General features: G+C 33.5%; 1 protein-coding gene across 3 annotated transcripts in view; it reads left to right on the forward strand.

The window, feature by feature from the left end:
• Positions 1 to 1,068: 1,068 nt before the first annotated feature.
• LOC106460463 overlaps positions 1,069 to 14,197 on the forward strand; it is a 176,424-nt gene continuing 163,295 nt past the window's right edge. Inside the window, exons 1-3 of one of the 3 annotated variants that reach the window (XM_022387184.1) lie at positions 1,078 to 1,177; positions 1,555 to 1,639; positions 5,676 to 5,844. The gene's annotated coding sequence lies outside the window, so the exon portion shown is untranslated. Of the gene's footprint in view, positions 1,640 to 5,675; positions 5,845 to 14,197 lie in introns of all 3 variants that reach the window. The other 2 variants (XM_022387183.1, XM_022387181.1) reach the window with 2 other exon arrangements.

A 14,197-nucleotide genomic window follows, 5' to 3' on the forward strand; every position in this document is an offset into this window, starting at 1 on the left:
CATGTTTGGTGTGACGGGGATTCGAACCCGCGACCCGCATATTACGAGTCGAGCGCCCTAACCACTGGGTCATACCGGGCCCTTTCCTTGCAACCGCAAAACAACAACCAAAATCTGATCAGAAGTATTGGGAAGAACGGCGCTCTCTCTCTCTCCGTATTGGGATTTTGGTCTTTGCGACCTAGAAGGGTCAGGTTCATAGTGACCTCTTCCTCCTTTCCGGATTGTGTTTAATCACCAGTAAATGTTGGTGTTGATACAACATGAGGGTCAGAGTAAACTGCACTTACTCCGACTTCTTTCAGGGCAATGTCCATGTAAGTATCGACAGTTAGATTCAGTGTTTTGCATTATATCTCTTGAGTCAGTTCCATAACACATTTCACTAATCGAATTCATTTGACATAAAATAATCTATTAAATGTATTGTTCTTAGATTCTAACTAGTGTAGGGTTTTAAAGTCTAGTAATAGGTGGTCTTATTAAATCCTTATTTCTAAAATAAATGTTTACAGGTGAGAGGTACTTAAGTCTACTTTCATCGTGTATGTAGTAGCGATCAAGTTCACAGAGTAGGTCATTCTTTTGCCAACTTTTCTCAAAGTAATTTAGAGTATTATGCAAGAGTCTATCGGCTATTGTTTGTATATTTGCATATCTGTGCATAAATTTTGATGAGGTATTGCGGAGGACTTACTTGTATTTTGAACCAGCCCGCGAAACCTGAAGGATCCTCGCGGGTCACCAATGGGCACGAATCACTGCTCTATAGAGTTGTAAGACTAAAAGTTGTAACACATAATAGTTTCGTTTATACAAACCAGAAACATATTTAATCATAGTATAAATTAAAAGTTATTTCTTCCCCTTACATTAATGATAAAATTTACTAGCTTATTATTTTTGTTACTGCGAATTAAAGTTGTTGAAATATACACATAAGTATAGCTCGCCTTTCTCCCTCTAATTCTCACGACTTCCTTTTAACTCGCAGGAGCGTTTAATGATCACTACATGGCGCCACTAGCATATTCATTAGCTTGAAACAGGTTTGTCAAAGTTCTCACTTGCAGGAAGTATTCTGATTGCAATGTGTAGTGTTATGGATGTTTTAGATGTAGTTCGTAGACGATGAGGTATATGAAATGTTAGTTGACGAAATAATATATATAGAGAAGTAAGTAGTGCCACAAATTACAGTTGTATATTAAGAGTGAAAATAAGGAAAAGTGTTTTCTACTGATCGATTTGGGCGTTTGAAACTGAAACTGAAATGCCATCTGCTTTTACTGGCAAGTGATTTGGTGACGCCTGTTTTACTCCGATTCGATACTTTCACATATTACTGTTACCTTAGTATTAGTAATAGTATTACCTTCAAAACTTGTAACTAACGTTAATCAAATTCGTAGTATTTTTGTGTTTTCGGGTTGTTCAAGGTGCTTAGGAAAGTACACCTTCAGTGCGTACTTCTCGTTATATACACAATTAAATTCATATTATCAGTTTTAAAATTTTACTCAAGACGGTAACTTTTAATTTGTTAATTTATAGATTTTTGGTATCGTGTTTCATTCATGAAAATTGTATGTGAATCGGAAAGTGATGATGGAAAACTATGCTTATGTCGCAAATGTGGGTAAGTTGAATAATACATTTTTTTGTATTTTTTATTTGCTTAAACTAAATCCAAGGTGAATTAATAATGGTCAGATAGTTTTTATTTGCAAATATTTCACATATCTTGACGAGCAGACGAAAGACTAATTACAGAGTATTGATTTATTATTCATAGTGATACAGTTACACAAGCATGCACTTTTGTCAGAAATTAGTTGTATTCTAATTTATTTGAACTTACGTATTTTTAAAGCCAAATAAACAGTTGTTCTGTTCATTTATTTCAAAAATAGATTTAACTTGCAGAAAAGCATAACATTGCATATTTTTATATTACGATAAACACAAGTTCAGAGGTTAATGGAAAATTGGTATGACAGTTGACAAATATAAGAATGGTGGCACCTGGAAATAGAAATTAGGATGTAATATACAACTACAAATGCCTTGACTATCATAAATCTTGTAAGTTTATCTGTTATTGAAGAGTTAAACTGAAAGTGAATATCATGCTTAAATTAAAATATGCATTGTTTGAATAAACTATGAGTGATGTAGTAAACACAAAAAGAATCAATAGTGTCAAACTGCTAATTATGTGTCACTTGTATGTGCAAATAATTAATTTCTACACTGTTACTCATTACTTCAAAAGTTTTTCCTCTGGATACCACTACTAATCATTATCTACCTGTTCATGTTACAAATTTACAAATCAGAAATGATAATATTTTTCAGCTTTGTGACAGAGAAGTTACAAATATTTGACTTATTAGAATATAACATAATTCTGGATAAAGTGTTTGTTGACTAAATATTAAAGCACTTAATTTATGTTAGTTAGGATTGAACATTTTTTGTTTTATTTATTCAGGTACAGTTAAGCCTAAAATAAAATTAAGGCCTAATACAAGTAATATAACATATGGACACCAGGGACCATTTGTTTCATCAGTAATTCCCTTTCAAACCCAATACTGAGAAAGGTAAAAGTTTAAGACCACCCATTATTTTTAGCATAGTGGCTCATAGAATGGCTCAGAGTTTTTTTTTGTTTTTTTTCAAGTACAAACTTTTAGCTCATAGCTTCATCTCTTGACTGATTTGAGATCTAATTACAGCCATGGCTATTGAAGATTCCCTCTTATTAAGGAAATTATTGACTCCCATTTTTAATTTTAAACTTATTTAAATCACTGAGCTTCACTACTTTTACTACTACTAACAGTAGCAACTCATTCCATAAGTCAATCACCATTATTAGCAGTAAAATATAATGAAGAGAAAATATGGTAAAAGATCTTAACCTATGATAAAAGAAACCTTATAAATATGATAATTGAGATCCAACTTAGATTCACCTTACTGATCTGTTTTTTTTTTCAAAGTGTTACTTGTCTGGATGAAGGAAAGTATGTAAACTTGCCATATATATAGATTAAAAAAGAAAAAAGCTTTATGTAAGGTATCACAAAAAGTATTGGCTATAAGATCACATGAGTAGAAGTTGGAAAAACTAGTTAATTGGATGAGAGAAAGGAAAATGTTGTTATTAATAGTCTAGCCAAACTAGGCCTTTGTTGAGTACTAGTGTAGTGTTTCAGAAGTCAGTGCTTGGCCTTTGCTCTTCATTTTTTACATTAGTGATACTGTTATGGGCATAATTAGTAAAGTTTGCTGACTACATTAAACACTAGGGCATTTCCAGCTGTATTCGGAGTGATGAGGTATTACAGAATGACTTTTATCAAATGATAAGTTGGACAGATATTTTATAAATGAACTTTCATGATACATTGATACTAAGTCCAGGGTAATAAATCTGATTTATCGTAATTTGGATTACACACTTAATATATATATGTGGGAATCAACTCAATAGGTTGACTGAAGAATCGTCTTGGTATTATGATGAATGAGTCAGTCAAGCCAGCAGACCAGTGCTTATTTGATAGTTACAGCTAAAGGAATTTTGGGATAATTTCATAGACATTTATTACAAGTCAAAATAGGTAATTGTCTATCTGTACAAATCGCTAGTTAGGCCTCATTTGTAATACTGCATACAGTTAAGAGCCCGTGATTTCTTTGTGCTATATTCTGATGATCGTAAGATGAGAGGATGAGTTTAAGATTTAGAAAAGACAGACTAGGGTCCAGTTAAGAAAGTTTTATTTTTCTAACAACTTGGTTGACTTGTAAAAGGAGTTGCCATCAGCGGTAGTGGAGGCTAGAACTTTACAGGAATTTAAGAAGGGAATTGATGATTTCTTGTAAAGTAAAGAGTGCTTTTTAATTTTTAATTTGGAAGTGAAAGGATGGTCTTGAAAAACCAATTAGTCCATTTCTGTTAATGGGTTATGTTATATTAAGAAACCTATTTTTCTTTCTACTTGGCTCTTTAAAATCCCAATGAATGCATCCAAATCTAGTCTTCTCTAATTATTGCATCAGTATTCTTATTAGTAACAACCCTGATCTTATTATACAATTTGTTATTGATCTTGTCTGTATTATTGGTTTATAACAATTGGTTGAACATTTTCTACCCATGAATACCCTGATTGTAACCATTCAACTTCTTATCTGTATTTTGTTTTGTGTGTTCCATATTAATAGGCTGCAGTTCATCACATATATAAAGAGCCAACCATCCATCATTTATATGTATTTCACATGTAATTTGAATAATTCCTATTATTATTTTCTCCAAATCCAACTAGATTTAAGTAATTCCCATTATATTATAGTTTTCCATTTCATCTAGAGCCCTGAGCTCATCCATTTTCTTCTAATACTCCTAATATTAGAATAGTAGCAATTAATAAAATTGTATTATTACAGAAATAAAATCTAAAGATGAGTTATTTGTCTATTTATCACATTTTAGATAAACTCAATTACTTTAGTGAGAAGAAAAGGTGGTGATAATATAGTGTAATACATTTAACAGTGTTGTCAATAGGCTACTTGTAGCTGTGAAGTTGTACTTAGTGTTGATTATTTATTCCCAGGCTACAATGTAATATTAAGAGTAGTGTAGGTGTTAAGTGTTTACTGTCCCTACTCTAGGACTCCTCTTCTTCCTGAGGCCTCTCCATTCACAGGATGGGCTTGTCGACTCCTCAGGTTGGTATATTCATTTCTGGATGTGGATACTTGCAGGCTATTTCACAATTTTTCCTAATCGTTTTCTCTCCTGACTCATACCCTTGCTTCCCATTTTTGCTGGCTTTTGGCAAGATCCTCTAAGTAGGCATGTGGACAACTTCTGACATGTTCCTCTCTCACTTTAACTACACCATTTGGTTGTTTCATCTCCTGTTGTATTTTCATCTTCCACTGGTTGTCATCTTTGAGAATAGTACCATAAATGCCCATGTATAGTGCACAGTATATTTTGTTTGGCATTGCACACCAAAAAATTAATATGCCAATTTATAGTGAACAGAGGAATCCTAACAGTTGATTGGTCTTTGTGTAGCAAGTGGTGTAATTTTATGTTCATTAGTACTTGTTAGTGCACATTTATGTGAATACCATTGCCAGTTAATTAACCATATTCCTTAATGAACAAACAAAGGCTGAACTTATTATTACCTGTAATTTGTGTATATGCGTTTATAAACAATGCCATGTACATAAGGTATAGGAGAGTAACAAAGAATTGTACTTTTCACAAATACTTCATTTATTAATGACTATGGTTTCACCAGTAAGGGCACCTGTACATGATGATGCCTTTACTGGTGAAACCATAGTCATTAGTAAATGAAGTATTTGTGAAAAATACAATTCTCTTTGTTATTTTTCCTCAATTCTGGATAGTAAAATCATCTTATGACCCAGCATAAAAAAGCTCCCTAAAATCGAAACAATTTTTGCTAGTAAATTATTAGTAAATAGCAGGATAAATCGTGCAGTACTTATGGTTGACAGAATGAATCCATTATACATGTATGACTTGAAGCCTAAAAGATAAATGTCAGAAGTTCAGGTGTTTGTTTATTCCATTTCTTTATGTTTCTTTTTTCTTACTTCCGGTGATCCAACAGCACCAAACGATGACTACATCAGAATATAAGATGTGTTGAGGCAACATTTAGACTACAAATTTCACCCGCAAAGTACTGGAAGAATACTGTTATTTCATATAGTGTGCACTTCATACTTGAGCCCAAAAACTTTGGGAAAAAAGGTGTGCACTATATGTAGATATTTATGGTAAGTACATTTTCTTTTTTAGCTCCCTTTTACATTTATTAAGACTATGCCAGGTGCCTTCTAGGGTTGCTTATTTCCCGAAATCCACTTCTAACCAGGATAATGGAAAGTGCTCCAATCATCGCCTTGGCTCTACCAGTGCCCAATGCAAACTGGGGTGTTCTAAAATCATTGGAGGTATCCTTGTGGAAAGTCAAGGAAGTTTATTTTATCACCATAGAAGAAGTGTGCTATTTTTAAACACTCATTTTTAATTACTGACCTATTAACTCTCTCTTTTTTCATTAAATATTTAATATGGGATGTTTGGAGTAAGAATAGGATTAATCTCTTCAAAAAAAATATTTCTAGAATCAAATTTAAAGTTTTCAAGACAAGAGGTGTGGATATTTTTTGTGCACAAGTGGATTGCTAGCCATAGTTAATATCTTCCAATATAAAACAGAAAAGTACACGTATTATTGTAGAATTTGTTGTAATACTTTGGTGTAATGGTCATGACTTCCCATATAGAAAGGTTTTAATTAAGTATCTAGCTATTGATAGAGGATTTAAACAAATATAGTAGACAAAGCATTTAAGAAGTTTAACAAAAATGCAAATTCAGTTAAAAATACTACATTAAAATCTGTATATTAAAAATAAAAAAAAGAAACTCTAAGTTTATCTTGCGTTCCAGGATTAACAGGTCTTCAAACCTATCTTCAAACCAATAAATAAGATATAAGATATGATAGAGAATGCTAAAGACAAAATAGAATTAACAGATAAAACAGGTATATACAAGATAGAATGTGAATATGGTAATGTTTATATTGATCAAACTAAAAGAAATTTAAAATATAGATTTCAAGAACACAAAAGTTGCATAAGAAATAATAAAATAGAAATTTCAGCTATAGCCGAGCATGTAAAACTACCTAACACACAATATTATGGTAAAAAACTTTAGTTTTAGCTGAGCCTTGAAGTTTTATATCATTAGATATTAGAGAAACATTAGAAATAATGAAATATAAAAAAAACAAAAACAAGAATTAAATAGAGACAAAGGACCAGCAAGTCAATACATTGATATATGGCAAGATACATTATAATTTTTTTTTTTAATTACACTAAGGAAATATGCAAATAACAATGAAGTAATGCAACAAGGGGAAAATATAAAATAGTCTTGCAAGTTACTCCTGAGGATGATGTAGAACATGTTGAAACATGTACATGTAGAGTGATATTTGTATTTTAAAGTGGAAGCCATACGGCTTCGATAAAGTTTTTATTGTGTAAATATAAAACATTGTTTTTAATTATTTATTATAATTTAAAAAATAGAAAGGTTATATTTTATTTGGTGTTTGTGTTTTAGTTGTAATCTCAGTGGGCCAAATGTCTGTCTGTTACTTTGTTCGTTTATATGCTCTTATGAATAAATTGCTGAATTAGGCCACTATTTGTCTACTTCAGTAAGGGTGAAAGAAACCTCTGTTGAAGAATTTTCTTTTCTACAGAATTAAATAGGAGGAAAATAACCTAATAATTTGAGGAAAACTGTGTCCCACACCCAGCAGGACCATATAAAAACATGGTATGTAATGTTATAAGCAAAGAAGCAGTATAATTGGGATGAGACGGGTCAAAATGTGAGTGTAAAATTGTTAAACATTGATTCAATGTCAGAGATGAAGCTCTCCTGTAAAATAGGTTAGCAAAAGTTAATTCATCCATATCTACCATATAAAGAAAGAATATTATGTGTCAGATGAAAGAAAACTTGGAGGTGGGTACACGGGAGCAGAAATTCTAGATCACAAGTATCAAATAAACGTGATGCTTACTTTCCCAGTCATAAACAAAACGTGAAGTAAATTAATTCATATTTGCCATACAGAATTCTCCAATCAACAAACAATTGTTTTAGCTTGAACATCAATAGCAGGTTGAGGAGGACAATAAGCCATACTGTTGTAGTGGTAGAAGAACCTTGACTTAAATGAGTAGGAACGTGTATTGAGAGGAGTAGCATCTCAACTCTAACAAACAAGCCTAAGTTCCTCATATTTCTGCAAGGGTGGGTGAGTGTAGAAGAACCAAACTCTGTACTGTAACACAGAAGACATTTCATTAAATCAAACATTTTATAAATCAAATAATAAGATCTAACCAGTTGTAATTAAAAAAGGCAGGAGTTGAAAAGTCTCAGTCAAAAGTTTCACATCCAAAACTGTGAGATCAACTTAATCTAAAGTAGAAGTCTTCGAATCATAATGATGGACACAAATTCCAAAAATCATGAATGAAAAAGCTTGCAGAATTTATCTGAAATAAAGCTCAAACTATGCTTTAAAAACATCTTATTTAAACTTATAAGCACATATATTCCATTTATTATGAAGAAAAATGGCATATCTATTGACAACATTCTGTTGTCTAAAAATTGTACAGAAAGCAAGGACATAAAAACAGTTGAAGTTACTCTTCACCTACCAAAACAATCAACTAATAACTTAACTTTTTGGAAGAATTCTACAATGAAGCAAACCATCCACTAGTTTATAAATAGACAGAAAATAATGGTAACCAACTTTCTTCCACTTGGCCCAGTCTGTGAAATTAAATTCTTTTAAATAAGAAAAGCATTCTCAATAAGATCAGTCGTTTTTTGCATCGTATCACCTTTGAATTTTAAACTCTTGTCCTTGAAATTGTCCAACTTATTGTCACAAATAAAGAATAATAGAAGTTTCAAAATCTATTTCCTTAAGAGCCTTCTAAGAATATTCTCCCAATAGGAAAATTATTATTTTTCACAACTATTTATATGACACTAGCCAGTATGACCCATTAAAGAAACTTAAGAGGCCTTTCTGAACAGAAACAACAAATTCCGAAACACACTTACCTCTTCTCACTGTTTAGCTTTATCCTGGTAAAAGTTTCTCTTCTCTGCCCACCTAAGCTTTGGTATGAATATTGCCTCACTTACTCTTGCCTTTATACCCCACTATATTGCCCATAGGGATTTAAATCTTGTGATTCTCTCCACCTACATCAATGTGCCCCTATACCAGTTCTGTATATAAGCTCCCCATTATTGCTTCCTATTCACTTTTCATGATGGCAGAATGTTATGATGATGGTTTTACGTGATTGCTGCAGGTTTCTCTTACATTTTGTATGACTTTTGTTATACTTTGCTTTGCACGATTTTTTTTAACCGTCTTATTTGGTTTTGAGTTTATTGTCAGTTTTCTTTAACATTCACACACACACACACAGATTCTGAAATCTTTTAGATACAAATTCTCACATTCGTGTCTCTGATACGAAGTCTCCTAGTGCTCCTAATCTGCCACTTCTGGAGTCTAGCATTGTGAGGGAAGACCACCTTTCCATGGAGGACATTCAATTCCTCATACATGGAGAGGTGGAGTCTTACATGAGGTCTGATGTTTCTTCTCCTGTAGGCTCAGCTTGTGGGGGATCAGGGGCAGACTGGTGAGAATTTGGACTCTATTTTTCTGGCTCCTTCCTTTAATCAGACAGCTAATAACGAGCCTTGGAAGGACATCCCACCTCCTGCACAGTTTTTGCAACTAGTACATCAAGTTTATAATAATGTGTTGATTGGGATACTTGAATTCTCGGAGCATGTCTGCGACTAGTTTCTTAGGGATCCCGAAGGCAGCACATGCGACATGAACTTGAGTTTTAGTGAGCACCATGATTCAAAAGTTTTTGCAAAAAATGAAATTTGAAGAGTCAAACACCCAAGAGTACATTGAAATAACATTTTCTCATGAATGATGATATGCACAGTCCTACCAAGTTTGTCATTACTTTGGGGAAAAAAAAGTGTGATTTATTTTGCAACATCCCTTAAGTGGTCTCCGAGACATGGGTATCCTTTACTGTGCATGACACAAGGTTTTAGTGTCTTACCTTCAAAATTTTATTAAAATACTTTGTTTTTGTTTTACCAATTAGAATAGCATAAAGTCTTAGCTAATAATCCATATTTTAATAGTATATTAGTTTCAAGTTCTTGATTCAACAAGTCAGTATTTTAAGTTCTGAATTTCCCCTAGTGTGACCCACGGGACACATTTTCTCTAAGCATGTTATCTTCCCTATTTTATCCACCACCCTTCAGAAAAGTATGAAATTAAATGTAAATTACTCTCTATAAAATCATCATTGCTCAGACAAACCATAACTTTTGTTGTTTTCAATTTTGTTTGGTTACAGAGCTATTGAATAGAAATTCTGGCCCCTCCTGCCATGCCTGTCTGTCACATCCTCTCTTTCAGAATTCATTGATAGTTCTCTCTTAAGTTTAATTATATATTACCTATAACCATTAGAAAGTCAAGGTTTTAATAAATCAAATGACGTATTTTATAACATTATGTTCTGAACACTTAAATGTCAATTTCACTCTCAACATTTTTCCCATGAAAAAGTTAACAACTAGCTTTGAATGTGTAATGACTCTTGTCGCATAGTTAGAAAGCCAGAAAAATTTTGAGAGGTAAGGGAAGTTGCCTACTTTTTGCATGTTATTAGTCTATATTCTTTGGTGCATTATTTAGTTAAATAACTTATTAAGTGCATTACTATCATTAGTATAAAAATTAGGGTTAATTCTCTTCGACAAGCGACAGCAAGGAAAAAGAAGACTGGTTAATTATTTTATTTCTTGTTTTTTATGTTTGTTCTTTATGTATAATTATAAAAGTAAATAAAATGTAAAGATAGGGATCATTTTAGGTTAGTTAAGATTAGATTAGATAAAATATATAATAATAATATTATAATAAAAATTTTCATGAGGCACACATGTGAGCAGCTCGTGGGAAATGTAATTCGTTAGCGTAATATTATAATGGCACTGATAGTAGTTAGACATGGTTCAAAGGGCAATAAAATATAATTATAAATAGATGTATACTGTTACGAACATAGGGCTACTAAGGATAAACGAATGTAGTTTCATGTTACAATTTGAGGTCATTCTAGAAAGAAAAAAATGGTGATTTAGATTTACTTTTATTTTTTTTTTGTGGTTACGAGGTAATTCGAATTGACCGATCCCATTTTGAGATAGAGTAAAGAAAATAAAGTCTAAACTATAAAGTTTTACTGTAAAAAATGTTTGAAATGCATTTAGGAGGTTTTAGGGATTGCACAAAGTAAATTGAGATTTTTGAGATGAAAAAATATTTTTAATTTTAACATGAAAATTACTTTGCATATAGACTATTCAAAACAAATACTCAATATATTCATGGACAAATATTTATTTTATTTCATTAAAAAATATGATTTTTTGTATGTGAAAGACTTATAATATTAACCGAAAGACTGCCAAATTTTATGAAAATGTACACAATATATTGAAAGTTAGAAGTATTAATTGTATAAAGACTTTAAACGAGTATAAAGAGTCATGTGGTTGGCCAAATTGACCGAGCCTGTGTTGAGAGAGTTAATCCTTTTTGTCCCACTGTGCTGCATGTTTCTCAATTTCTGACGTGGGTATTTGACAAAGGATTGGCACCTTCATATGTTTCTCTGTATAAGGCAGCTTTGTCAACTACTTTTTATTTTTCTGAAAATTGAACATTTTTGAGTTTAGTCATTGCTTCTAAAATGTTTGGGGATTATCCAATCTCGCTGTGCTTTCCAGGTTCCTAATTGGGATATCTCAGTGGATTTCCATGCCTTATTTTGACCAACCTTTGAATCTTTGTCATCATGTTCCCTATATCACCTTTCCATTAAGACTTATTTTCTTCTGTTGTTGGCTAGTGGATATCAATGTTAAGATGTGTTTGCAATTCATGTTCACAGGACTCTTTACCATTCCAATTATGTTCTGTTGTATCCCGATAGGTTTTTTTCTTACCAAAATATCAGTGGCTAGAGAAGGGGATAAGGCTTTCTCTCCTATTCATCTTCCATCCATTTTCCATGTTTATGAATGCTTGGATTCAAATGTTTTTTATGCCTGGTTAGGACTCTTCGATGTTATGTTGTATGCACTGAAGGATTTTGGGTTCAAATCACTGTTTCTTTACCATTGGGATCTTAAAGTGTTGCATGACTTATTCCCTGTCACTTTGACAGATTGGGTTCATTGGTTGGTGCATACTGTGTGCTCTGGGCTTTAATTGGATGAAAGGAAACTTCTTTGGGGTCTAATCTCATCAAGTTTGCCATATCTCGATATCCCTAGTAGCTCAGTTGCATCGTCCACTGGAGGAGATTGTACAGACTGGTACGTGGACTGCTCGTAACACATTTATATTTCATTACCTACGTGATTTGGTGGTTGCTTCCACAGAAGGTTTTCAGTTACCTCCCATGGCTATTCTTCACACCCCAGTTTGTTTGTAAAAGAGATGAGTGGTTTCATTTCTTATATTTATTTCTACTCTTTTTCAGGGATCCTTTTGTCATTTTCATTGGGATCCCACTCTATGGCAGGTGTTGCCTGGTCAGATATGCTTATTTACAAATCTGCACTAGCTACCAGTCGACCAATCAATAACTTTTCCTGGTAGCGATGAGCTCTGTTGAGGTGTGGTGTTCCATAAGACAGCTTGTGCGCTTTCTGGGTGGTACACAATTATAACACAAAAATAAATAATAGACCACCACTCATGGACTATCCTGAGTAAAGCTTAAGGGGATTTTGCCCATCCCTGCTGATCCCTAGTTTGAATAAATCTGGGTCTGTTTGCTTTTCAAACTAAGGAATGTTGTACACCTATTGCACTGTCTCTAGAGCATTGTTCCTCGGGACTTCCCACTGCAAGTATCCTCCCATTTCTCTTAGTGGAGTATGGGAGTCCTGGTTTTCAGTCATTGGAGTGGTGGACAGAGGTTTAATCCTTCTGAGAAGAAGAGGGCAAAGGCTGGGTGCCATCCTACTAATAACTCTGGATGTTTTTCCCAGATATATGGTAGGAACAGGATCAGCCAATGCAAGATTCTCCTTGAAATTTCAGTTGAGAGATGACTCTTTGCTATCTGGTTTGGTTGTGCATGGCCCCTCTTTTTGGTTGTTTTCTTTATTTCAATAATTATGGAAGAGGGTCCTTGACTCCTTGTAATTCCACACATGGAGTGTCACTTCCTGTGCCATTGGTTGAACTTTGTTTGTTCTATATCATCTTTATAATTCTGGGGGCAGGAAGTGTTGCCTTGCCTCTCAGGTTGGGGAGTTAAGATTTTGGCTCACATCCTAGACTGGATAATCTCTTTCTTCAGGTTGAGTTAGGTGTGACAGGTCCTGTAATTCCAAGTTTGATTTGTTGCATTTTGTGCTTCTTCATGTTGAGGCAAGGGTTTCTCCACTTTGGTGTTGCTTGCTTTCTCTTTGTACTTTCAGTGGCTCAACATTCTGTAACTTTTAGGTTGGGTTCCAATAATACCACAATACTAAACAAGATCAAAAATAAAGCAGTCCTCATGCCCTAGCCACTACACCTTGGATCTCATTTTGAGTCCACAGCTCCATAATTCTAATGATGAGACGTTGGACATCTTCTGACAGTTTTGGTCTTGGATGAATTCATGTTCTTTTAAAGATGTTAGGATTTTGCCTCTATGGCTGGTTGGCCTTTACTGCCAAGGAGTTAAATTAAATGTGGTTTGGGCAATGAGCATATCTATTCCAGAAATAGTTTGGACCCTACTGGTGTGCTGTTACTATACCTCATTTCCACACATCCCTTTTTTACATAGACACTTTCTATGTGGAGCTTACCCTCTCTGGCCTCTTCATCTTGTCAAGATGGGATTTTAGCTAAAGTGTGAGAAGAGGTGTGTTTCAGAAGTTAACATTTTCCTATACTTAAAATGTATTTTCGATAATACTTGCCTCCAATTACACTCTTCTGCCCTTCCTCCCCACAAAATGGCTGGTTTTGAATCTGTTAACTTGGACTGTTTTAAAGTGAATAGGAAGTAATAACGTGGAGCTTATATACAGATCTTTTATAGGGGCGCATTGATGTAAGTGGAGAGAATCACAAGATTTAAATCTTTATGGGCAATATAGTAGGTTATAAAGGCTGGGATAAAACTAAAGTGTGAGGTAAGAAATACATTTTTGTTATAAGAAAATGTAACTTACAAAAGCTATATTTGGAGTCATAATTATGTACTTTACTAAATGACCCTTGACAGTATAGGTTCCAATGTCTGTATATACACGGCGTGGTCACAAGTAAATAGATACCACCTTTTCAGAAAAAATGCAATTTTTCAGTCATATTCACATAAATTGATATATTTATAATTGAATTAATATCTAGTAGATCTTTTTGCTTCGTGGAGTTCGTTGATC

This window comes from Limulus polyphemus, unplaced genomic scaffold (assembly GCF_000517525.1).
Source record: "Limulus polyphemus unplaced genomic scaffold, Limulus_polyphemus-2.1.2 Scaffold775, whole genome shotgun sequence".
Classification (NCBI taxonomy): domain Eukaryota; kingdom Metazoa; phylum Arthropoda; class Merostomata; order Xiphosura; family Limulidae; genus Limulus; species Limulus polyphemus.